We start from the raw sequence: 25,993 nt of genomic DNA, 5'->3' as shown, positions 1-25,993 counted from the left end.
GCTATTTACTGCATTCCGCACACAGATTTAAAGGTGACCCGGTGAGAGCTTTGACTTGGTCGGTCCATCGCATTGAGGGCTGCAATCTAACAAAATCTAAGGTAACATTATACGGGCTCTCTCGAAGCCAACGCTCTTGCTCAGTAGGTTAGCGACCGCAACAACATAAGACAAACACCGCGCGACAATATGCCATCAATTCTGCTCACAATATTTTCCTTGCTCCGCTCGGTGTAAAAAGTTTAGTAAAAGATCGACGCTCTGTAGCTGTTGCTTTGATTGCCGTGCATCGAGTTGTGATTTGTTTTTGAAGTTTTAATTTAACAAATAGGTAATAATTTTTGTGAATTGCAATATCCTAGATTAGGGCGTCCGCTAGCTGGCCCGATGGCACTCCGCGTGAGCGGGTTAAGGCGGTTCCCAGAGCCAGAAGGCGAAAGATCTCTTTATATGATCATATTTTTCATAGACGTTGATATTCGTAGACGTGAAAAAAATATATGTAGTTCTTGACTATATTATCTTTAATAACACAGTTTCCGATACACGAATTATGAGACTTCGCTCGATACAATTAATTCCCAAAGTAACCTAACTCGGACTTTTAATCAAAGTTTATTCGGTTATTTATTATGTGACACTATAAACATAAGAAAGAAGAAAAACCAATCTTAACTTAAATAGTAATTTGACAGCTTTCGAATTTCGACATTGTGGCAACGTTTTTAAAATAAATAAAAATTGATACATTTCGTTCAAAATTGACACCTGGCGCGGTCTTTCCCGTTCTTTCTTGTGACAGTGATTAGCGGCAAACCAATGGAACGGCGTTGGCGAAAAATAGTACGAGTTACGCTAACAGACGCGGACGCGTGCTACGGATTTTACCTACAATGATACCCGCGTACGTGCGCCCAGTGCACCCGCGCCAACTAGCGGACGCTCTTTACGATGACACTGATGCGTCATACTTTATTTAGTCTGCCTGTGCCTCTTCACTGAGGCGGAGATGAGCGGAGACAAGAAAACACGGTACGGGAACCAATATTATAGCATTGTTTACAATCCACATCTCTTCTCCGCTCCGCTGGATAACAACAAATGCTATTGGTTGATTTCCGCACGTTCACAGATGACGGAGATCCGTAAGGTGCTTTTTGTGAGCAGTGCTTAAGCTATAATAGTGTGTTTATAGTTCGGTAATATTAGAAAGTGGTCGTAGGTAACTTCATATGGTTCACGATTTCTTGATTGTTTCTTTTATTTTGTGGAATCCGATGCTTTTAGACCATATTTATCTCTATAGGATTTGAAACGTAGAACATTTATCGATACTAATCCATACTAATATTATAAATGCGAAAGTCTCTGTCTGTCTGTCTGTGTGTTACCTCTTCACGCTTAAACCGCTGAACCGATTTAGTTGAAATTTTGTATACAGATAGTTTGAGTCCCGGGGAAGGACATAGGATACTTTTTATCACAGAACTCACCCCTAAAGGGGGTGAAAAGGGGGGTGGAAATTTGTATGGGGAATCAATAACCGCTGAACCGATTTAGATGAAACTTGGTATGGGGATAGTTTGAGCTGTGGGAAATGATATAGAATAACTTTTATCCCCGAAATCATCCCTTAAGGGTGTAAAAAAATGGGGTAGAAATGTTTAGTGTGGACCAATTTGGGGGTGAAAAAGGATGGATTAAAAAGCAGATTTGTTTAAGAATTAAGGTACCCAAATTACTAATTCCACGCAGACGAAGTCGCGGGCAAAAGCTAGTATGTAATTAACTGTAAAGGTTATTAAGGAAAAACAAAAGAATTTTACGGCCGCCATGCTTAGTCTGTAGTGACCCTGCCTACGAAACAAGAGGTCCCCTAAAGGGGAAACCTTATTTAGCTTACTGTTGATCAAATATTATAAACAGCAATAAATTATTCAGGTACTCATATCTGACATGGGCTTCATTATAATGGTTTTTTTAAGCATTCAGAGTTTAATTGCATTTCAGCAGCATAATATTATACTCATACTGACTCTACGCAAAAAACGAAGCTACGGGTGACTGTGACTCCCAAAAACGGCTAAGGAATGGAATGCGCTCCCGCCATCTGTATTCCCTGATCAATATGACCTCGGTCTCTTTAAAACAAGAGTGAATAGGCTGTTACTGAACCGGTGAGCTCCATCTTAGGTCCTGTCTTCACTTTCCATCAGGGTGTGACTAGGGCCAATCGCCGATCAGTTTATAATAATAATAAAAAAAACTTACAAATTAATATATTTTCGTATTGTTAACTCTCCAGTAGTTCACTGATTTAAACTTTCACGATTGATACACATCATTAGTTATCGTTAAGAACGATAACAACATTTTTGCTTTACTCGCTCCTAAATGCAGGCTCGCGAAGTCACGTAAGTCTCTAAATATTATGGCCATTATGGGACCAAAGCTTTATAACTCAGCACCGACCGATATAAAAGAATCGAAAAGTGACACAATATTTAACAATAAGCTGAAATCGTTACTTGTAGAGAAGGCTTACTACTCGATCGACCAATTCATGCTGTCTATGCGAAATGATCATTGATCCCATATCGTTACTTCTTCCAAATTATCAACTTATTATTGTGAATATTAATTTTATTTTTATTTTATTCTTAAGAATTTGGATGACTTGTAAAATGTATTTTATTTTACCAATAAAGATCTGTAAGGTATATCTGTAGTGCTAATATTTTTACGTACTTAAGGTCAAGCTTTGTACAAATTTTTTTTATACTACGTCGGTGGCAAACAAGCATACGGCCCGCCTGATGTTAAGCAGTCTCCGTAGCCTATGTACGCCTGCAACTCCAGAGGAGTTACACGCGCGTTGCCGACCTTAACACTCCTCTCCCTCGAGCTCTGGCAACTGTACTCACCGGCAGGAACACAACACTATTAGTAGGCTCTAGTGTTATTTGGCTGCGGTTTTCTGTAAGGTGGAGGTACCTCCCTAGTTGGGCTCTGCTCTAGATCTGGAATGACATCCGCTGTGTGCCCTACCACACAAAGCGAGATGTCATTCACAGTGCCCATACCTCTCTTTTGGACGTAGTTTAAGGACATACCCGGGTCGGGGTTATTAAAACTGTCATATAAATAGCGTCCATGTTTTCCTTTATGTAATAAAAAGTTTAGACTTTGATAAATCCGCCGAGACCAAGCTATTTGTTCCCGTCGTTTTAAACTATGAGCCACATTAATTACTAGAGGGCGGAGTACCGGTGGCAAATTTCACACTAAATGTATGGAGTCGCCTAAGTATTCTTATGATTAAATAAATAACGAATAAATGATTAATTTTGCATAATAATTTTTAGGAACTTATAGAAATTATCTTACGAGCATACAAATATATAAATGATAAACAAGTCCTTAAACATGCAACCATGACATCGGTAGATGTAGAGCGATCGTTTTCCACTCATAAATGGATCTTCAATAAATTAAGAAACCGATTCACTCCGAAAAACCAGGAACATGTGGCCATAGTCCAGTCATTTCATAACATGGATACGCACTTAAGTGTAGATTGTGAGGAGGACCTCGAACACATAATTCCAGTCCTCAATTGTAATTTAATGGTCTTGAAAATAATATATCGTTTGGCAGGTATAACTTAGTCTAGTATTTAGTACCTAATGATAATGTTTTTATAAGAAAACATATTATTATGTATTATAGATATTAACAACATATTACATTATATTTGTATGCCCGTAAGATAATTTCTATAAGTTCCTAAAAATTACTATGCAAAATTAATCATTTATTCGTTATTTATTTAATCATAAGAATACTTAGGCGACTCCATACATTTAGTGTGAAATTTGCCACCGGTACTCCGCCCTCTATTAATTACGCTGGAGCAGCAGGTTCGTGTACTAGGAATTAATAATTATTTTACACTAGAATATTTTCTGGTATATTATTGAAATTATAACAAAAGTACCTATAGGTAAAAACCTGAAAGAGAAAAGACTAAAATTTGAAACTGGCTAATTACAAAAATACCGTAGGTTTGAACAGAGGTCTTTAGTTCCCGTTCCCGCTGTCGGTGAAAGCAAAGATAGATATAACTCCGTAATAGATGGATACAGTCTAAGGAAAAAACGTGCCTCGAAAATCACGAAAATTTGATTCTCGATCAGATGGCGCCACTAGTTTTGGCCTACACTCGTATAGAGGGCGTTGACTGTTTCGTTTGTTATTTATAATTTTAACGCATACCAGTGAAAGAACATGGGTCAAAATCATATAAAAATAATTAATGCAAATAAAAAAATCATTTATTCATATTTAAATACATTTTATTGTATTTTTATAAATATTTAGTTTTAGTTTTAAAGTCTGTCGACAGATGGCAGTGAATTTACTGGGGTTACAAAATTTACTATGACAGTACCGCTCTAGTATAAGTTACTCTATGGTGAAGGAAAACCTGCGTATTTACATGTATCTATAATAATTATCCGTAATTAGAGAATATAAATACACTTATTAAATAACTTACTATCAAAGGACAACTCGCTAAAGCATGTCAACGTGATACATGCATGTTGCAAATAAATTAGCAAAACATACTCTGTGACAAATTAAATTAATAATCTTCTTCCTCTCGTTATCCCGGCATTTTTCCACGGCTCATAGGAGCCTAGGGTCCGCTTGACAACCAATCCCAAGAATTGACGTAGACACTAGTTTTTACGAAAGCGACTGCCATGTGACCTTCCAATTCAGAGTGGAATCTAGGCCATATTGGGATTAGTCCGGTTTCCTCACGATGTTTTCCTCCACCGAAAAGCAACTGGTCTATCAAATGATATTTCGTACATAAGTTCCTAAAGACTTATAATTATTGGTATGAGCCGAGGTTTGAACCCGCGACCTCCGAATTGAAAGTCGCACGCTCTTACCGCTAGGCCACCAGCGCTTTGGCACTAAATAAATGAATAATATTATCATAAAAGGCTAGACTAACTTGCTTCAAAAACATTGAAATTCGAATGAAAGCTCAGAATGCTCAGAATCAGGATCAATCAACACTCACTTAATGCAATAGTCTCGAGGCTCGCCTCATCGGTTAATCGTTCTCCATTTCGTTCTAAGGTGCATCCACATTAAGTAATTTAGCACGAACTATTAATATACTAAAACTAAAAAACCGGCCAAGTGCGAGTCGGACTCGCGCACCGAAAGTTCCCTACTTTTTAGTATTTGTTGGTATAGCGGCAACAGAAATACATCATCTGTGAAAATTTCAACTGTCTAGCTATCACGGTTGATGAGATACAGCCTGGTGACAGACAGACAGACGGACGGACAGACGGACAGCGGAGTCTTAGTAATAGGGTCCCGTTTTTACCCTTTGGGTACGGAACCCTGTATTTTCCATCCTAGTAATATAAAAAAAAACTTCACATCACCTATTCGGAAAGGGGCTTTTTCTTCCCTGCTAGGAGGGATCAAAGTGGCACTTTTCTTCCCTGCTAGGAGATATCAAAGTAGCACTTTTCTCTTCTAGGATACAATTTTTTTTATTTTTTGCATACACTTTTTTTTAGCTCAAATAATGTTTTGAAACATGATAATTTCCTCATAGGTGATGTGAAAAGCAGTATACACCCTCGCCGTAAATATGTAATTTTGCTCCCTTGTGACACAATCTACTATTTCATTCTCGACATCTCTACTCGTGAAACCGCTGACAACATTGCGAACTTATTATACGTCGCTAAACCAGCTCAGCACTCAAGCCCATATGTCAGGGATGCCAGCTGCTCCGAGCTTGATCCCTCGCTTTTTAATTAATACCACTTCGAACAGCCCTGAAGAATGCTCCAAGTCATTAAAACTTTTAATAGCATTTGACTTCGCTTTTCTCTAATAGTAACAAATTTGAGACCCGCAGAGTTTTAGTTTATGAACTAGGTACTATAGTTTTGGCCAGTTCGGAAAGGGATTTGGAGGTTGAAATTGAATTTCAGTTTCTTTGCGTCTGTCTGTTAAGTTCGGGTAGTTAGAGTTCGAGTGGGAGTTTAGAAAAGTTTTGGTTGAAGGAAGAAGTTATTTCAACGTGTTCTAATTTGGCTTACAATTGAAATAGTAAAAATTGGCATTGTTTGTTACGAAAACAAAAAAATAACTGTTTATATTTTGTAAAGTTCATACAACACAAAAGTGTCTTATAACTTATTTCATTTAGTGCCGGGTACTTATAAGTATCAAAACATCTTGACTTTAATATTTCAATTCCAAGAAGTGATTGAAGTGAGTTACCTGATGACTCTCGCTAGACCGGGCCGGGCCCGGGCCGAGGCTTCCAACATGTCATTTTCTATGACATTTACGATAGCTTAAGAAGGCTTGTGTTGTGGGTACTCAGACAACGATATTATTAATATATAAATACTGAAATACATAGAAAACAACCATAACTCAGGAACAAATATCTGTGTCATCAGTTCATCACACAAATAAATGCCCTTAACGGGATTTGAACCCGGGACCATCGGCTTCATAGGCAGGGTCACTATACCCACTAGGCCAGACCGGTCGTCAAAATGGAATCCATTCCTGTCCATTGCTCGGCGCGCTAAACACCGTGAAACGAATGTTAATTGTTTGAAATTAGTTTCTCGCCGGTAAACTGAACTGTTGATTGCTTCGTTTTATTGCTGGTTGACTAGTTAGCAAATTTGTTTTCTACATTTGGTTTGCTGTGCCAAATTATACCATCTTAATATTTATCTGGCTTGCCTTTATAAAAAACCGGACAAGTGCGAGTCGGACTCGCCCACCGAGGGTTCCGTACTTCTTAGTATTTGTTGTTATAGCGGCAACAGAAATACATCATCTGTGAAAATTTCAGCTGCCTAGCTATCACGGTTGATGAGATACAGCCTGGTGACAGACAGACAGAAGGACAGACGGACAGAGGAGTCTTAGTAACAGGGTCCCGTGTTTACCCTTTGGGTACGGAACCCTAAAAAGGAGGAAGTGCGGTAAAACGACCCATTTACACATGTATAATTATTATATTGAAGAGCTATTCTTCAGCACGATTTTAAGCTTTCAAAATGCAATTCACCTCGCTTAGAAATCCTAAAAGGAGTTGACAGAGATGGCCACATACATACGTAATACAAATAAGCAAGACAGCTACATACATACGTAATACAAATGCGATGTCTTGTGAAGACATAAGCAGGATTACGACCGGCGTCCACGTTATTAAAGGAGGCCCGAATGGAGCGCCCGGGGCGCGGATCTGTGGTACACACGGTCCTATATAACTTACAATTAAACAGGTGAAGCGTGGACACTGACACTCAAGGAAGAAAATATGCTGCTAGTGGCCGAGAGGAAGATCCTCCGTAAGATACTGGGCCCCAAAATAAGACCGGATGGAAGCTGGTCAGTCCTTAGGAACCATGAGATTGAAGACCTAGTGGCTAGTGGTATCATGGGAGAGACTAAAGCTCACAGACTCCGTTGGTTGGGCCATCTTGAGAGAATGGATGAGGATCGGAACGTGAAAAGAGCATACCTGGGCCGCCCAGCAAGAAGACGTCCTATTGGACGCCCCAGGTATCGCTGGTGCGACAGGGTGGAGGCGGATCTGCGCGAGCTTCGAGTCACCAATTGGCGAGAGGTCGCACAGGATCGAGAAAACTGGCGTTGTCTTGTGTCGGAGGCCAAGTCTCATTTTGGGTCGCTGAGCCAACGGAGTAAGTAAGTAAGTAAACAGTTGTTCTAACAGCAACATTCATAATGCATTGACTACCAGTGACCCGCTAGGCGGGTTCTGTGTGCTATCGGCTACGCTTGTAGCACATAGCTTGCGCTGGTGAATGTGTTAACTGACCAGAGATATACCGCATGCCTTTACCATGAGGTTTATGAACAGTCAGTTGACTTTTCAGCGGTCACATCCTGCGCGCTGCAATTTTTTATCCTTGGCTGGCGTCCCGAATCGAGATACTTCAGAGTATAGCGTGGACAGCGCCCTCAATGATGGTCGCGTATTCGTTCATAATAAGCAGAAAAAGTTGCTGTCTCCGTAGGTTCGTCACCGTAACCACCAATGATAATCGTCAACATCCAGGCCAGGTTTATTAAATATCTGCGATAAGATCGGACGCATTTTCGATAACATCAAACTTATACTTTCTTGATGATTGGAGTATGTTAAAGCAGGCCCGATTGATACAGTCGAGGGCGTAAATCTGCGTTACACATGGGCATATGACGCGACCACACAGTCATATCCTGCTAGTGACTGGCGGTTATTAAAGAAGGCTAGTCGTGCGCGTTACAGTTTTCTCACACCACTGTAAAACAAGTACATGTCGGACCATATAATGGAGGGTTCCGTACCTAATTTTATCAGGTTGGCTGTCCGTCCGTGTGTCCCGCCGGGTCATACTGGCTGCATGCGCCTTTGTGCAGCACACACTGGAGAACTCTATTACACTTCACTTCAGCAAGACGGATCTTTTTCTACGAACGAAACAATTTAAACGGATGCTGTATTTATTTATCTCGAATATTGCAAAGCATGAGAGCTTGGGTAGAAAACTTGATTATATTGCCATTTTTTTAACCCCAGGCTAATTAGAATATTGACAGCCATATCGGTTGTATTCGCTTTACATTCCCTAACAGCATTTATACGTCATTATGACGTCAGCGACGTCATTACGACCCCATAATTACGTCATTATGACGTCGCTGACGTCACTGCTGCCTGGGTTGTGATCGAAGGTTACGGATCGACTAATTTGGACATTTTTTGTAGTAAAAATTCAACTTTTTTATGACAACCCAACCGACCCAAGGAGCCGTCGTCCATGGACATGCAAAACTAGAGGGATTGCAAGTGCGTTGCCGGAATTTAAGATGGGAGTACGCTCTTTTCTCGAAGGTTTGAAAGTCGTATCGGTCCGGAAATCACAGTTTAGCTGTGCTAGGCTGTGCTTCTGAGGAAACGCAACTTTAAGGACTGCCACTGCCATCTAAGTGATCAAGATGGAAATATTGTCGCTCAGAGCGATGGCGGAAAGAAGCGCCTCAAGTTGAAAGTTTTTAGCAACTTCGCAGCTCGTAACTAAATGATTATATCAGGCTAGCAATTTCAATACAAGCCAGTATTTAGTATTCAGTGGGTCCTTGTTTGGTAAACAATAAGTGACCCAACTGGCCAGTTAATCACCGGCTGTACTGGTATACGGAATACGTAATTACGTTACATTCTAGTTTAAGGCGAATCTGATTATACTACTGTTTAGGTATAATTAACCCCAGGTAGCAAAATGACGTCAGGGACGTCATAATGACGGCATTATTACGTCATAATGACGTCGATGACGTCATAATGACGTATATTTATTTATTTAATTCTTAACAATATACATTGTGTCGAATATTAATTCATGCATATAAAATGATTACATACATTAAACACTTGAAATAATCACATTAAAAATAGTAAATTCACAGTAAAAAACAACAAAAAAAAAATATTCTAATACTAAATTAATGACTTCTACGAATACAACAATAATAATAATGTCAACAATTGATATTATAGGTATGTCATTCACAATGCATAAAATATAATAAAATAGTCAATAAAAACAACATAATTATTAATCTTAATAAAAAAGGTTACTATTGCGATACAAATTAAAATATGTCATTTACAAATTCATTGATAGAGTAGTAACATTTTTCTACAAGAAAAGCCTTTAATTTGCGCTTAAATACCTTACAGTCAGATATCTGTTTATACTCTATCGGTAGTTTATTAAAAAGGTGAACTGCCTGGTAGCTTGCTGAATGTTGTACAATTTTGAATTTAGGTACTAAACTATTTTTAAGGTCCTTTCTTCTCGTTGCAAGTCTCAAAGCTCTGTCGTGATCGCTTTCAGTTTCCTCCAAATTTTTTACTAGACCTGATAGGAGAACTAAAATATACAGGCAAGGCACAGTCAAAATTTTAAGTTTTTTAAAATGCTCCCTGCACGATTCCCACTGTGGTATTCTAACTATAATTCGGATAGCCCTTTTCTGCATCAAGAAAGCACTTTTAGCATTATATAGGTAGCTGTTACCCCACAATTTAATATATTAATAAATGCTACTGGGGACCTAAAACATTAAAACATAATTTAGAGAAACGGGATACTGTTTTTTACTTTAAAAATTTCCAGAGCCAGTATTTTTTCAAACAAAGTGGCCGATGGAAAGTGTTAGCCTCTATCATATTGCTGGTTCACCAAACACCAAAACTTGCGATTAACCGGTAAATTCGAGCAACGTGGTAATTACTAGATACGAGAACAATACGGGATCTAATAGATACGCTATAGTTTAGTTCTTAACTAGTTATCTTTTGCAGTTCGATTCGAGAAACCAATTGTCATTTCACGCTACAATTATTGTGACGTTTTGGGATATCCATTAAATATCCATTGGATGTCTAAGTAATATTTTAAGCAAATCTTAAAGAGATCGTTTAAGAGGACATTCGGAATCGTGAAAATGTCAAATTTGACATGACTTTCTTAAATCTCGGTATCGTTTCTGTTTCATATCTAGTTGAAATTTAGATAATTGTTCGAATTGGCCCGTATGTTAGATAAAGGTACCGGGTTCTTTTAAGGGGACCACTGACTATCAGTCCGCTGGACGATATCGGCCTGTCAGTTGTTCGGAACTGTCAAATTTTTGTTCTTACTGACAGGCCGATATCGTCCGGCGGACTGATAGTCAGTGGGCCCCTGTAGAATATAATCAGAATAAATCCTAAGAAGAGGAATGAATGAAGTTTTGTTAGTTCATACATACTAAAGTTAAGCGGCAAGAGCAAAGCGGTATTCTGCCACCGAAGACTTTCCCCCTTTTTCATAAGCCTCTGCAACCTCTTACAAACTGTTAAATTTTGTCTCTCTCCAACAGATAGAAATACCAAAATGACCGAGAGGGACAAGTGATTATCAACGATCTGTTAGATTTGACAAACGTTTATAAATATTACCATTTATTCTCGCAATAATATCAAAATATCGGACGGAATCATCACAACATTGCCGATTAATGTATGATCATGTTTGCGATCTGCCGTGTTGTCGTGTCAGTCGTGAATTTGGCCTATCGGCCCCATTCGAACAATGCTTTTACAATCCTCATACATGTAAGAGATGTTACATTTCACTGTTTCACGCATGGCTCGCCGTGATTTGTATGAGTAACGTCAGAAGAATCAGCGGTGCAGCGGAGATGAATAATTCATGAGTTAGGCCGCGGACGGAAGGAACCTTCACACGTGGGGCGCTACTGCGTGAACTCTTCTAAATTTTGTTTTAGATATTTTACGGAAAAAAGAAAGGAAAAAAGGAAAGGCGGCTCGTCTGAGCGTTTGCTTCTCATTACATAAAAAAAGTACCGCTCCGGCGGCCATACAAGAGTTGAGCTAAGCCTTGCTTCGGTCGGTGTTGGATATGCCAAAAACTTCATTTTCATTGTCTGTAAATATTTTTTTGAGGAAATTGTTAAGGTTTTCTTAAAAATATTACAGTAAGGAGCTCTTCAAAAGACCCAATAGACTCTCCCTCACACACACCTACATCAAGATGTAATTTTGAGGGCCTACCGCGTAAACCGAAATTCGCAAATTGCGGGGATCTTTCTCTTTTACTCCAAGGCGTAATTAGAGTGACAGGGAAAGATGCTCGCAATTTGCAAACTTCGATTTTTGCGGTTATAGCCCTGTTATCAGTGTACAGTCGAAGGCAAAAATATTGATAAAGACAAATGGCTCAAAAATATGTGAACTGTATTGTCTAAGGTGTAAGAGCGTACACATATTTTTGAAACTTTGGGAATGTATATATATTTATGCCCTTGACTGTACGTTAGACTTGACCTGTAACTGGCCTAAAGCGGCTCTTAATTGAATGTACCTTAATATGTACTCGTAAAAATTAAAGCACCGAAGGATTTAAAAACTCTTCAAAAACCGGACCGGAACCGGAGAATATTCGTAAAGTATATTACCTACCTTTAAAAAGCGCTTTATTTAAAATTTAAAATCTTCGCGCTTTGAACACATATTAAATTACATTTATAATTAGGTCTATCGCGAATTTATTTTGTTACCTTTATTTACCGATGTTTCGACACAGGTTTCACTATACAGGTTTCAGGTTAGCCGCGACCACGACCAGTGAATCCTGTGTCGAAACGTCGGTAAATAAAGGTAATAAAATTAATTCGCGATAGACCCTATTAAAATGTGATTTAATAAGCGCTTTATTTGTGTCGACTATGGGTCTACAGTGCAGTCGCTAATCAGGGCTATAACCGCGAAAATCGAAGTTCGCAAATTGCGGGCATCTTTCTCTGTCACTCAAATTGCGCCTTCATTGGAGTAAAACACTTCTGTCCACCATATGCCAACAACGGTTGCTGTCTTACTTTGGCCATGCGTAGAGGTGATGAAAGCTTGGAGAAAATGGTCTTGTTCGGAAAAGTGGAAGGCGTAAGACCACAGGGCCCCCACCAACTAGATGGACCGACCAAGTTAAGAAGGCCACCTCAGGCAAACTCCATCAACGCAGCGGTGAGGGCTACGGGAGATCAAGACCGATGGAGACAAATCACAGGAGCTGCAAAACCAAGTGGTCACGATCCTCAGTAATGAGGGACCGACAAAGAAGAAGAAGGAGTAAAAGAGAAAAATCCCACAATTTGCGAATTTCGATTTTCGCGGTAGACCCTCAGCAGGCAGGCGCGCCGCAGCCGTGCAGTTTGTGCAGGCGTGAAAATGTAACAGACTGACAGACAGTTACTTTCGCATTAATAATATTACTAGCTTCTGCTCGCGACTTAGTCTGCGTGGAATGATGATGATGATTAATAAAAACTATTATATACTAGCTTTTGCCCGCGACTTCGTCTGCGTGGACTTAGTAACAGCAGCTAAAGTAAGTATAGCGCCTGGAAAAATCTCATAGCAATCATTCAATTTGAGCATATTATGCACAAAAATTAGCAGGCACTTCATTAATTATCTCAATTCCACCCCGCTTTTTACTTTCTTAAGGGATGATTTTCGGGATAAAAACTATCCTATGTCAGGGTGTCTCAGGGACTCAACCTATCTCTATGCCAAATTTCATCCAAATCGATTCAGCGGTTTAAGCGTGAAGAGGGAACACACAGACAAAAAGACAGACAGACAGACTTTCGCATTTATAATATTAGTATGGATTATGCCCTTCCCCGGACTTCAAACAACCGGCGTATAATATTAGTAGGGATAAGTTAACATAAAGACAAAATTAACATATATCGGTCTTGGCCAAATTCACTATCAATATCGGTTGAATCGTCAAGTTCGGTGCACCGCGCATATTCACGTTGGTGCACAAACAGTGTTGCAATAAAAAGTAATTAAAGTCAGCCGGGCCCGGAGATCGTCGCCCGACCGGTGGTGATAGAAGATAGGGGAGATGACAAGTGTTTTAGGATAAAAAAACCGGCCAAGTGCGAGTCGGACTCGCGCACGAAGGGTTCCGTACCATTACGGAAAAAAACAGCAAAAAAATCACGTTTGTTGTATGGGAGCCCCATTTAAATATTTATATTATTCTGTTTTTAGTATTTGTTGTTGTAGCGGCAACAGAAATACATCATCTGTGAAAATTAATGTAAAGCCTGGTGACAGACAGACAGACAGACGGACAGCGAAGTCTTAGTAATAGGGTCCCGTTTTTACCCTTTGGGTACGGAACCCTAAAAATAATACTTGATGGAAAAAAATGTTCTTTAAGCAAGTTAAAGGAAACGAAAACCACCTCAGCAGGCACAAATGTTGTATTAAACATGAAGTTCCAACCTTGTTAAAGCCTTAAAGTGTAAAGAAGTAAACAGTATGTTGTAGGGTTGTTTTTGCAGGTGTGTTAGCAGCTCTGTTAACACTAAAGTCAGACCATTTACAGCTTTTAACATTTTTGGTAAATAAAGTCGGTAGGACCACTGCTTGTTGCCGCTGCTTGTTATAGCTGTTGAATTATAAAGAGGTAGGACGCAGATTTGCAAGTTTTTAGTCTGCTAAAGATCCCAATTACGTGTTACCTAAGGAACAATCGCTCCAAGCGGCGTCGTCGTTCAAAGTTGGGATGCTTCGAGCCATTGTACTTTTACTACTAATATTTTGCGCCATGTGTTGTTGCCGGTCGACAGCAAACTATGGAAGCGGAGTGAATCTCGCGACCGAAATGCGTAAGCGCCATGAATTTTACGGCGCTTTCGATGGTCGTGTGGTTCGCGTTTCGCTCCCATCGTCTACAGGTTACTGTTTATTGCGACAATTTTATTGTTTGGTATGGCTTCTATATATGAAGTAATACAGATGTCAGAGGTCACGCAAAGGGCAATGGAGAGAGCTATGCTCGGGGTTTCTCTGCGTGATAGAATCAGAAATACGACCGACATATCTCGCAGAATTGCAAACCTTAAGTGGCAGTGGGCGGGGCACATTGCTCGCAGAACTGATGGCCGGTGGGGCCGGAAGGTTCTGGAGTGGCGTCCGCGTACCGGAAGACGAACTGCCGGTAGGCCTCCAACGAGGTGGAGCGACGACCTGGTGAAGGTCGCGGGAATTCGGTGGATGCGAGCGGCACAGGATCGGTCTGAGGGGCGAGCCTTGGGGGAGGCCTATGTCCAGCAGTGGACGTCTATCGGCTGACATGATGATGATGATGATGATGAATACAGATGTAGGTAGTGCATAATTGTTTTCCATCGTTCGTATTTGTCATGCTACTTCAGTCAACCTCGGTACTTTTTGTACCGAAACTGATTGAAATAGACAGACACGTTCGTGCGTTTCCGTGAAAATACGATGGAAAATAATTATGCACTACATATGTAACTCAATGGCTTCGAGCATCTTAAAATCGGATCGCCGTTTTGTGCAAGGCACTTCATTCGGTTCTTGTCTGTTTGTCTGATTTAATGTCTTGTCTTTTTATTAATTATATAACAATTCAAGTCTTGGAGACCCTTTACATTTCTGGATAATTTGATGATCTTTTTTATTATTATATACATTTTATCTCTGACACCTAGAGACTTTTACATCTCTAAACAATTTTAGTACTTCTGTTATTTGTATAGTTTTTATTAGTTTTTTTTTCTTGTGTAATTTAACATTTATATTTATGTAATTGTTTTTTGTAATTTTGGATTAATTTTATTGTTTGTAAAAATTGACATGTGCCCCTGTGGCCTATTTGCTAAATAAATGTTTGATGTTTGTGTTGGAAGTTAGTCTGCGCTTACGTGTACCGTTGCATGTTTCCGGCTTAAGCCGTATCGAACCTCAAGCTCCACTAACTAATAAACGTCATCTCCGTTTCGGCAGTGGTCCGTGCGGCTTAGCCCCAGTCGCAAAGTTAGTCAAATCTGCCAATGCCTCCGGAACCATTATTGAGGAACGGATTGAGCTCAAATACCTATACCTAGAGGCCTATTCGAACGTTCATTTTGATATAAATATTGTATCATTTTGTTGTAATTCTCGCTGTTATTTCGCTCATACTTTCATACATGTATTGGCGCGAGCGAGACTCGCGGACGAATGATAATAAAATAACATCATTTAGATATCAAATTGTACGTTCGAATTGAGGTCCTATCCGGGGTAACTTTGTTACTCTTTTTGCGGCTTTGGGAGCTTTGACGAATCCGATAGTTATTTGCGATCAGTTTTTTGAAGTAAAAATAATTCGGATTTTTGGTTTACAAATGGTTCGACCAGATATAAAGCTTGCTTGTATAACGGTAAAGGTAAAACTGTTATGGAGTATTTTTTTGTTTGTTTGCTAAAATGCTAACCGTGACTTGGTACTTAATGACTGAAATAGTACAAACGTAGCAATTTGAACTTATAAGTTATAACTATTATTTAGTAGAATAAAAATAGGTAAACTGTGACCACGCTAACTTTGCCTAAACTTGACAGTAAGAACGCATATAAGCTCCAAACTTGACTTGACTTCATAAATTTTCTATATAATTTTAATTTCATGTAACAAGCGGTATTGAACCTTTAAGTCTAAGGAGAGACTTCGCTTCCTTATGTGTGTTCTACCGCTTGTACAATGGGCTGTGCTCTGAAGAATTGTTTGACATGATGCCAACGGCCGCTTTCTATCACCGCACTGCTCGCCTCATGTTCATCCTCACACCCTAGCATCTAAATGGTCGCGTACTGTTCGGTTTTAGAGGAATTTACTCCCGCGTACGCTTCGGCTGTGGAATGAGCTCCCTGCCGAGGTTTTCCCGAGGGGCTACAGTATGGGGTTCTTCAAAAAGGAGTGTACAGGTTTTTTAAAGGGTCGGCAACGCGCGTGTAATATCTCCGGTGTTGCAGGCGTCCATAGGCTACGGTAACTGCTTACCATCAGGCGGGCCGTATGCTTGATTGCCACCGACGTGGTATAAAAAAAAAACAAATATTCTTATTGTTAATTATAAACAAATTAAAATATTCATTGAAATGTAATTTAAATCTCTATGTTTAAATTTAACTATGGCAATTTTGTATGCAAAACTTTGAGAGCTTTAAAAAACTTACCATCATCTCGATTCCTTTTTTTTTCTTTTTATGAAATAGGAGGCAAACGAGCAGACGGATCACCTGATGGTAAGCGACTTTGCCACCTTTGTAATTTAGAAAGTAAGCCAGTGTTAATACTACAGTCCACTCTTATTCACCACCTAAACAACATCTGGGACCAGCGAAGATTTTAAGTGCTGAAAAGGTATGAAAACTTAGCGTGGTCAGACTCTAAATACCTAAGCAACTGTACTAAAATTTAAAAACAAAGTAATTTTCAATCAATCAATCAATCAATATATTTTATTTCAGACTAATGTCCACATGAGTTTACTGACAAAATGGAACTGTTAATAACTATAATTAGATTTAAAAATTGTATTAAATTTATTTGCTGTGTTGTATATTTACCGCCTAAAATTAGTGATACAGATTATATTAATGTGTTAAATTGTTTAGAAAGTGTTGTATGCAAATATGCCACTTTAAATGTTTTTGTTCTTGGAGATTTTAATCTCAATTCTTGTAGTGCGAATGTAAAAAAACAATTTGAATTGTTTCTTGAATTCACTAAATTTTATCAATATAAGCAATAAGCATGGGGGCATTCTGGACCTGGTGTTAAGTGGGCTGAGTCCCGATGGGGAGGAGAGTGTGAACGTTTCGGATGAAGTGTGTGCGTTGGTGCCCGCCGACGCGTATCACCCCCCGTTGCTTGCTACTATCTCGTTGCCGCGAGGCGAGGACCTTGGCCAGCAGCAGCAATGTCCATCCGATAACCCAAAGCTTCAATCGGAATGGGACTTTCGAAAAGCCGACCTTGGTGCATTATACGAAGCTTTAGGTAACATAGATTGGAGTGACGTGTGTAACCAGGATCGTGTCGAGTTAGCATGTAACATTTTCTATGATAAATTGAAACAATGTATTTCAAATTTTGTTCCATTGAAGAAGCAGCGGATGCCTTCAATAAGTAAATACCATTATCCAAAATGGTATAATAAGGAGATAATTCAGAATATTAAAAATAAATATTTCCACTTTAAAAAATTTAAAGAAACTGGTGCCATGTTTAATCGTGAACTTTTTAAGTACTATAGAAGCCGCGTAAAACTTTTAATAGACCAGGCATACCAACAATACAAAAACAACATCGAATGGAATATTATTAGCAACCCAAAAAAAATCTGGGAACACGTTAAGGGTAAGAGTAATGACCGATACCAACGCAACGATTATACCTACCAAGACCAAACAGTGATAGGACAAGAAGCTGCTAATGCTTTTGCTGAGTACTTCAGCAGTGTATTTCAGGCTGAGGAGCCGCGGCTAGACCCTGCAGAGGCTGTACGTATGAGCAAGGGAGACGCGACGTGCGTTACCGTGGATAATGTCGGCATTTCAGACTTGCGCCTAGCGGCGCGCAGACTGAAGCCGAGCTCCTCCGCGGGCCCTGACGCGATTCCTCCTTTTTTGGCGAAAGACTGTATAGTTGTATTCCAACTTCCACTCTTACATATTTATAATCTCTCGCTAAAAACTACTACCTACCCTGCATGTTGGAAAACATCTAGGGTTACTCCAGTGCCTAAAAGTGGTTCTGGAAAGGACGTTGCGGGGTATAGGCCGATAGCGGTACTTTCAGTTTTCGGCAAGTTATTTGAAACAATCTTTGATCACAAAATAAGTCAACAAATTAAAACTCAACTCGCCGACAGTCAACATGGATTTCGCAAGGGCCGTTCTACGGCAACTAACCTCACCGACTTCGTAGACTACGTTACAACAGCAATGGACGGTCGGCGGCAGGTGGATGCGGCATATTTTGATTTTAAAAAGGCATTCGATGTTGTAGACAATGATATTTTACTTAAGAAATGCGCAGCAATAGGGTTCTCACCACATTTAATCCGTTTTTTGGCTAATTATCTCCATAACCGTAGCCAGTTTGTGCGTCTAGCGGGCTATGATTCACAACCTTATTTTACTCGTTCCGGAGTTAGCCAGGGAAGTACTTTAGGTCCTACACAGTTTCTAATAATGATTAATGACTTGCCGAGGGTTATCAGTGCCGCTAAATGCCTAATGTTCGCGGATGACTTGAAACTGTTTCTTGATATCAAATGTAATGCGGACTCCGAACTTCTACAACATGACATTGACGCAGTGGCCAAATGGAGTAAGGACAATCGGCTTCATTTCAATACTACGAAGTGTAAGGTGATCACTTTCACTAGAGCCAAAAACCCAATTCTTGCGACTTACCATCTCAATGACACGGAGCTGCACAGAGTACATGACATACGCGACCTAGGACTGACATTAGACACACAACTTGACTTTCGACAACACGTAACTATGACGTGTAAAAAGGCCTGTAAAGCTCTGGGTTTTGTTATGAGGATCGCCTCGCAGTTCTCGAGTACCAGAATAGCCTTACAACTTTATTACGCGTACGTTCGGAGCCGGTTAGAGTACGCCGCCATCGTGTGGGACCCGCACGAGACAAAGTATGTGCTCATGCTCGAGCGTATTCAACGAAAATTTGCTAGATTCGTTTATAAGCGGAGGTACGGATACTATCCATATCTCTACCCTTCCCGCTTTGTCCTGGGAATGGTCGGCCTTGACACTCTGGAGCTCAGACGCAAATTAATGTTAATAGTGCATTACCATTCCCTGTTCAATGGCGGGATTGACAATCCCATTGTTTTGGGTCGGGTGGGTCTGGCAGTTCCCGCGCCGAGCTGTAGATTGGAGGGTGCGAGTACTGGGGGCGCGCGCCCCGCGCGGCGTTGCCGGCGCCTCCTGGCGCGTCCTGACACACGCACTGTCCACGCAGCGAACGCACCCACCGCCCGGGCCATCTCCCTTATTAATAATATCATTACACAGGTCCCGGATGCCGACATATTTGCAGATAGGCCGGGAAAGTTTATCAAAGCCGCCATAACGGCTTTGAACTGCACCCAACTTAGTAATTAATTAATAATTTTAATGTTTATTGACTACGCTGTTTTATTATTTTTATTCTTTATGTTTGACTTGGTTGTTTAACCGTAATTAGTGTTTTGTTGTCCTTTTATGTAGTTGTTAATTCTATGGTGTTATTTGTGTCAGAATCTTGTATTTTTCAATTAATTATGCATAATGTTTACCGTGTAAGCGATTTGGTACATTACTGTAAGCTTATATGAGATAATAAATAAATGAAATGAAATAGTGTTAGTGTACATTCCCTTAAGCCTATGTTAGTTAAACCTATACTAACTTATAATAACCTATAAACTAAGCCTCTGGATCCCATATGTACACTGTCCCAATGTTTCCAGAAGGCGCAAGCAGGCGACTCTAACACTAGGCGCACGAGGCTGTTGGAACCGTCTCGCACGCGACGCACATTTTGCAGCAACCTAAAGAATAACAGACATTTGAATCCAAAACGTATCTTTAAACATTCATACAATTGCGTCTTAAGCGAGGAGCGGTGTTACGTCAATCAAGTGTCGTTTTGTGGCTGCGAGCGCATTTATAAGGAGCAAATGCGTCGATTCGTCCCAGGTAGCAAACTGACGTCACTTGACGTCATTTTGCTACCTGGGGTGTCTGCGAAGGGCTTTATAGATTGCGTGTGTGGATACCCTATTATGACATTAAGGCTGTGGTTACAGTAATTAGTGTCACTAAGTGCCTTAACTTAAAATTAAATTAAATACCTAATCATTTATTTCGAAATTTAAATTTCCATAATTCGTATTTTTTTAATGCATAGTTTATTAAGAATCAATTTGGTTATAACAGTCAATCTTTCATACTCTAAAAATTATACTAAATTACATTAAATTAAATCAAATATACAATTATACATCACAATAACAAATTACTCTTACTCTAAACTATACTATCCTAGAAACTAACACTAATAATAATAAGTCACATTTCAGCCGACCCTAAAATCGTCCCGCGACCCCCCCGATGCAGAAGTGCCCATGACGCTCGCCGCGTTGCCACGTTGATTAGTATTTAGTATTATTAATTTTAGTTTAAATTTTTAGTTAAGAACTTACTAACAATGATATGGACCTATGAGTTGTCTGAAAATAAACGCTTTTTTTTTTTTTTTTATATAATTCTAGTGCTCATGTTGCATGTTGCGTGTGTGCTCTAAAGAATAGTGAATGCTTATGCTAGAGTTATGTTAGAGTTAGGGTAGCAACAAATGGGGCATTGAGAAATAGACCTGATCCCGTGCTGCAACGCGAAACTGTTCAACGAAAAACTTTCTATTTAATGACGATTGACATTTACAGATTTCGAAAAAAGTATAGTCGTTTTCTGATTCCATTCCTATCCAGGTTTTAAAGCTTAAAGATCAACCTAAGTTAATGAACTAGAAAGTCACAAAGGGAAGAAAAATGTGTCCATACATTTAGTATGCAAAAAAGTTGAATTTTTCACATACATGCATACATATAATCACGCCTATTTCCCGGAGGGGTAGGCAGAGATCACGGATTTCCACTTGCTACGATCCTGGCATACCTCTTTCGCTTCCTTCACTTTCATAACATTCCTCATACACGCTCGCCGGTTTAGGGTGCTCTTGACCTGGCCTTTCTTCAGGATTTCCCACAAAAAACACACACACACACATCACACACATGCTCATCACATGCTTGTTTTTTACGTTAATACAAAACAAATCTTTTCCATTTTTCCATAAGTACAATTAGGTAACCAAAATAAGTCAAAATACATAATCTAACGGAAACCCATTCAACAAAATAGTTATTTGCATAAAGGCTGCAAAGTGGTTATTTGGCGTGAGTGTTGAAATTGAAAGCTGAGCGAGCGAAGGAATCTCAGATTGAACCATGAGCGAAGCGAATGGATCAAAGATAGATTCCTGATCGTAGCGAGGCTTTCAAGACAGGAGGCGCCAAATAATTTTGCAGCCGTGCGGAACACACTCACCTCACTACAGCGAGGAAAATGCGAGATGCAAGAAAAAAAAAAGAAAAAAAAAATGATATTTAATTAATCAAGACGTAACACACTCAAATCCAAACAAAATAAACAGGAGAAAAGCACACATATCCTGGTCGAAATTCAAATAACTTTTGCACTCTAGCGGATAAAATAGACTTTTGCACGCAGATTTCGCGCTATAAACTAGTTCGAGCGAGTGTGGTGAAAAAAAATGCATGCCCTATTTTTGCCACAACCCTTAACTGGCGCAGTCACATAACACCCTTCATTACGCACTAGACTAACAACGATCCATCATCCCGCGATCATCGTAGACCCTCCGCCGCACTTAGCCAACAAGACCAGTTTACCGAAATGCCGGTTTTACGAGAGCGTAAAAACTGCACTTTTACGTCCCGCCGTGGCTTTTTTATTTCTACTTGGCGGCCGTCAAAGTTCTTTTTTCTAGTGTCATGCGATAGTGAGATTTTACGAGAGAAATGTCCTCTACTTTTTGCTCGTTTAGTTCTTGAGGAATTGGTTGATTGAGAAAATCGGTTTACAGGTTTTTTTAGTTCTTATGAATCTGCATTTTTAGAATCATTTGAAATCGAGTCCCCGGCAAGCTCGGCCGAATTTCACCTTCCCATTTAAACTTAGTTCCGCTCTCATTTTTAAACTACGTGTTGGATTGTAATGAAACTTTGCACATACAATGACATGAGGTATATCTAGGTCTGAAATTAGTTTATATAGCTCCAGTTTATAAAACACACGAACTAGAGCAAACACAAGTGTTGTATAAAAAACTTAAATTCTCTGTATTTTTTAACTATGGTATCTGAAGCTACATAAACTAATTACAGACATAGATATACTTTATCCTATTGTAAGTACAAAGTTTCAGAGCAATCTAGCTAGTCGTTTTAAAATGAGAGCGGAACTACGTTTGTATGGAGAACCGAGCTTGCCGGAGACGCTTAACGTAAGAAAAGTTACATGCCTTATTTAAAACCCTTTTTAAAACAATTCGTTTTAAGAATGTTTATATTACGTAAGTAATATTCAATTTAATCGTTGCTAAGCTAGTGCCAAACAATAGGTATCTACTTGTAGAAAAGTAGAAAGAAACTAGACAGTAATAGAGATATGTACCTAATACCCTCTTAAGGTGGATGTTGGGTCCGTACGTATTTCTCGAATACTCAAATAGGTAATTTGGTAGTAAATAGTCTCACAATCTTACACAATTTTTAGTTACCTATTTAATTTAGATAAAAAAAATCATTTTCCTTTTTCTGGATCTATTGAGGTCTAGTTTGGACTGTAAAACGTGAAAACTGAGAGACAAGAGTAGGGGAGAAGGTTTACGATGCAGCCAGTGATAAGAATTGTTAATTTTATGAGGGCCGAGGACCGCTCGTGAAATTCAATGTCCGCGGTGCTTTGAGGCGCTATGCTTCTGAGCATGTTAAGGGGCCCACTGACTATCAGTCCACCGGACGATATCGGCCTGTCAGTTAGAACAGAAATTTGACATTTCCGAACAACTGACAGGCCGATATCGTCCGGCGGACTGATAGTCAGTGGGCCCCTTTAGTCTCAAGTTTGGAACGTCAAATAGGTTTCGTGATAAAATGAAAACATTCGGTTATCACGATCCTAACTCTGTTTTTCCGGATCAGTTAAATAAATAAATAAAATTGGTTTTTAGATAGTTGTTCTTTTTTAGTTGTTAATTGATTCATTTACAGTAAACTTTCATGTTACGTCATATTTAAAATATTTTTTCATTAAAATTAAAACATTTTATACTTACTAGTTTTTAGGCCAGTCAATAATAATGGTCCCTAGTCATTGGGTTTTATGGGCCAACTACTAATTAGGCGTTACAATATACACATAGGTAAGGTGAGTATGAATATGTTACACAACGCCGACATACCTACCAACAACAGGGTAGGGTAGGGTAGGAAACAGTGGCTCAGCTCGGGCAGTTGCTCAGTCGCCCCAATATCGCCTCTGATAATCTTGGAATTAGGTTGAGTGAGCCACGTACCCGGCTATTTTTTTCCGAGCCACTGTTTCCTACTCTACCCTTTATAGTCTATTGTCAGATAAAACTATAGCAGTAATTGGAGAATTAATGAACGAAATCAGATATTTTTCAAGTTATAAATAATAAATAAATATTATAGGACATTCTTACACGGATTGACTAAGTCCCACGGTAAGCCTAAGGAGGCTTGTGTTATGGGTACTCAGACAACGATATATATAATATATAAATACTTAAATACATAGAAAACACCCATGACTCAGGAACAAGTATCTGTGCTCATCACACAAATATTGCCCTTACCGGGATTCGAACCCAGGACCATCGGCTTCACTACTAACTAGGCCAGACCGGTCGTCAAAAAGTTGGAAATAAAGCCTCAAGTTGCTTAAAGTGAGGGGATCAAAACTACCTATATGTTCTGAATTTTAAAACTGGACGTTTTACGGTTTTGATTTTTAAATTGAATCATTTACGAAATATTTCTGCCACTATAAGCAGTCTACATTTTCAATGAGTCGAAAAAATTGCTATTAAAATTCACCCGGACTGAAGAGACTTACATATATGTACGATACAAGAACTCATCGAAACTTGATCGCGCTGACATTTGTAACAACAATACGTCCACACAAACTTTTATCAAATATAGATATAACTCCGTAATAGATGGATACAGTCTAAGGAAAAAACGTGCCTCGAAAATCACGAAAATTTGATTCTCGATCAGAGGGCGCCACTAGTTTTGGCTTACTCTCGTATAGATGGCGTTGACGGTTTCGTTTGTTATTTATAATTTTAACGCATATCAGTGAAAGAACATGGGTCAAAATCATATAAAATTAATTAATGCAAATAAAAAAATCATTTATCCATATTTAAATACATTTTAACGTATTTTTATAAATCTTCATTTTTAGTTTAAAAGTATGTCGATAGATGGCAGTGAATTTAAAGCGGTTACAAAATTTACTATGACAGTACCACTCTATCTTATTATATCCTATTTGCTTTTATTAAATCCTAATAACCACCTCACCAGATATCCTGTACAAAGCCGAGCAAAACACGCTCAGCGTAACCTCTGCATCGGAAAACTACTAACTAATAAAACTTCCTCGAAATATGAGGTGCACAAAAGGTACTCCATACCCTCAATAGCTAGAAAGTACTAAGTTTGCCCACCTTCAGAAGCACTTACTGCCTTTTTCTGTTGAAGGGTTTCGTAGGCAAACTTCGAGCAATAATCGCGAGGTAAAAACAAAACGAAACAATTGACAATAGCTACAAACTATTTCTCGCACTATTGCCGAGCAAAAATTTATGTCTTTTGTTTTGGAGGTAGTTTCTGCGTTATACTTATCTTTGAGTGTAGCGTTGGCAGGGTTAGTTACTGCTCCAAATTGTAACTAGGATTGTAATTGTAATTGTAGGGACTTCCGGTTCGAACGCCATCTTGATAGTAGCCTCGTGATTAATTCCTTTGTTTTTTGCTCATTAATATTGTTTAAAGTGTAATATCGATAGCTTTATTATACAATAATCTAATGCGGTAGTGTGCAGTGAATGGAGAATTAATCTCAAAGCGTGTTTAACCACCATTTTGGAGTCAACGGCCGGTAGTCCACGTGCTTCTCGTAAAATCCAGCTATCGGTTTTACGAGACAACTACAACAACCACCGAACAGCGTCGTGCTCTAAGAGCATTTATTTTGTTCCTACCCTTTTACGTGACATTGGCTACGGGCAACACCGCCCTCAAGTCCATCAAGAAAAGAAAGAATTGTAATTGTAGGTTGCGTCAACGCAAGCTCCTGATGAGCCCTGAACACTCAAGACCAAATGAACTGGAACATGTAAGAAAACTTAACGCGTTGAACAAATTATCTGTAGTAGGTGTGTAGGTAACACACAGTGTCTGGGCACCAAACAAAGTACAATATTTAATATATTAATAACGGGTCACTCACGTATTTGAAGTCGAAAAACGCAGTCTGCGCCGGTCCATCACCGTCAACGCAAGCTCCTGGTGACATTCTTCGGAGTGAAACATGTCGAGCGTTTTTCGACTTAAAATACGTGAGTGGCCCGTTATTAATGTGTTTAATATGTAACTAGGGTTTTTGGTTTTTAGTTTTCCGTACCCAAAGGGTAAAAACAGGACCATTACTAAGACTCCGCTGTCTGTCTGTCACCAGGCTAAATCTCATGAACCGTGATAGCTAGACAGTTGAAATTTTCACAGATGATGTTCTGTTGCCGCTATAACAACAAATACTAAAAACAAATAT

This window comes from Cydia strobilella, chromosome 1 (assembly GCF_947568885.1).
Source record: "Cydia strobilella chromosome 1, ilCydStro3.1, whole genome shotgun sequence".
NCBI lineage: Eukaryota > Metazoa > Arthropoda > Insecta > Lepidoptera > Tortricidae > Cydia > Cydia strobilella.
This window is presented reverse-complemented; position numbering follows the sequence as displayed.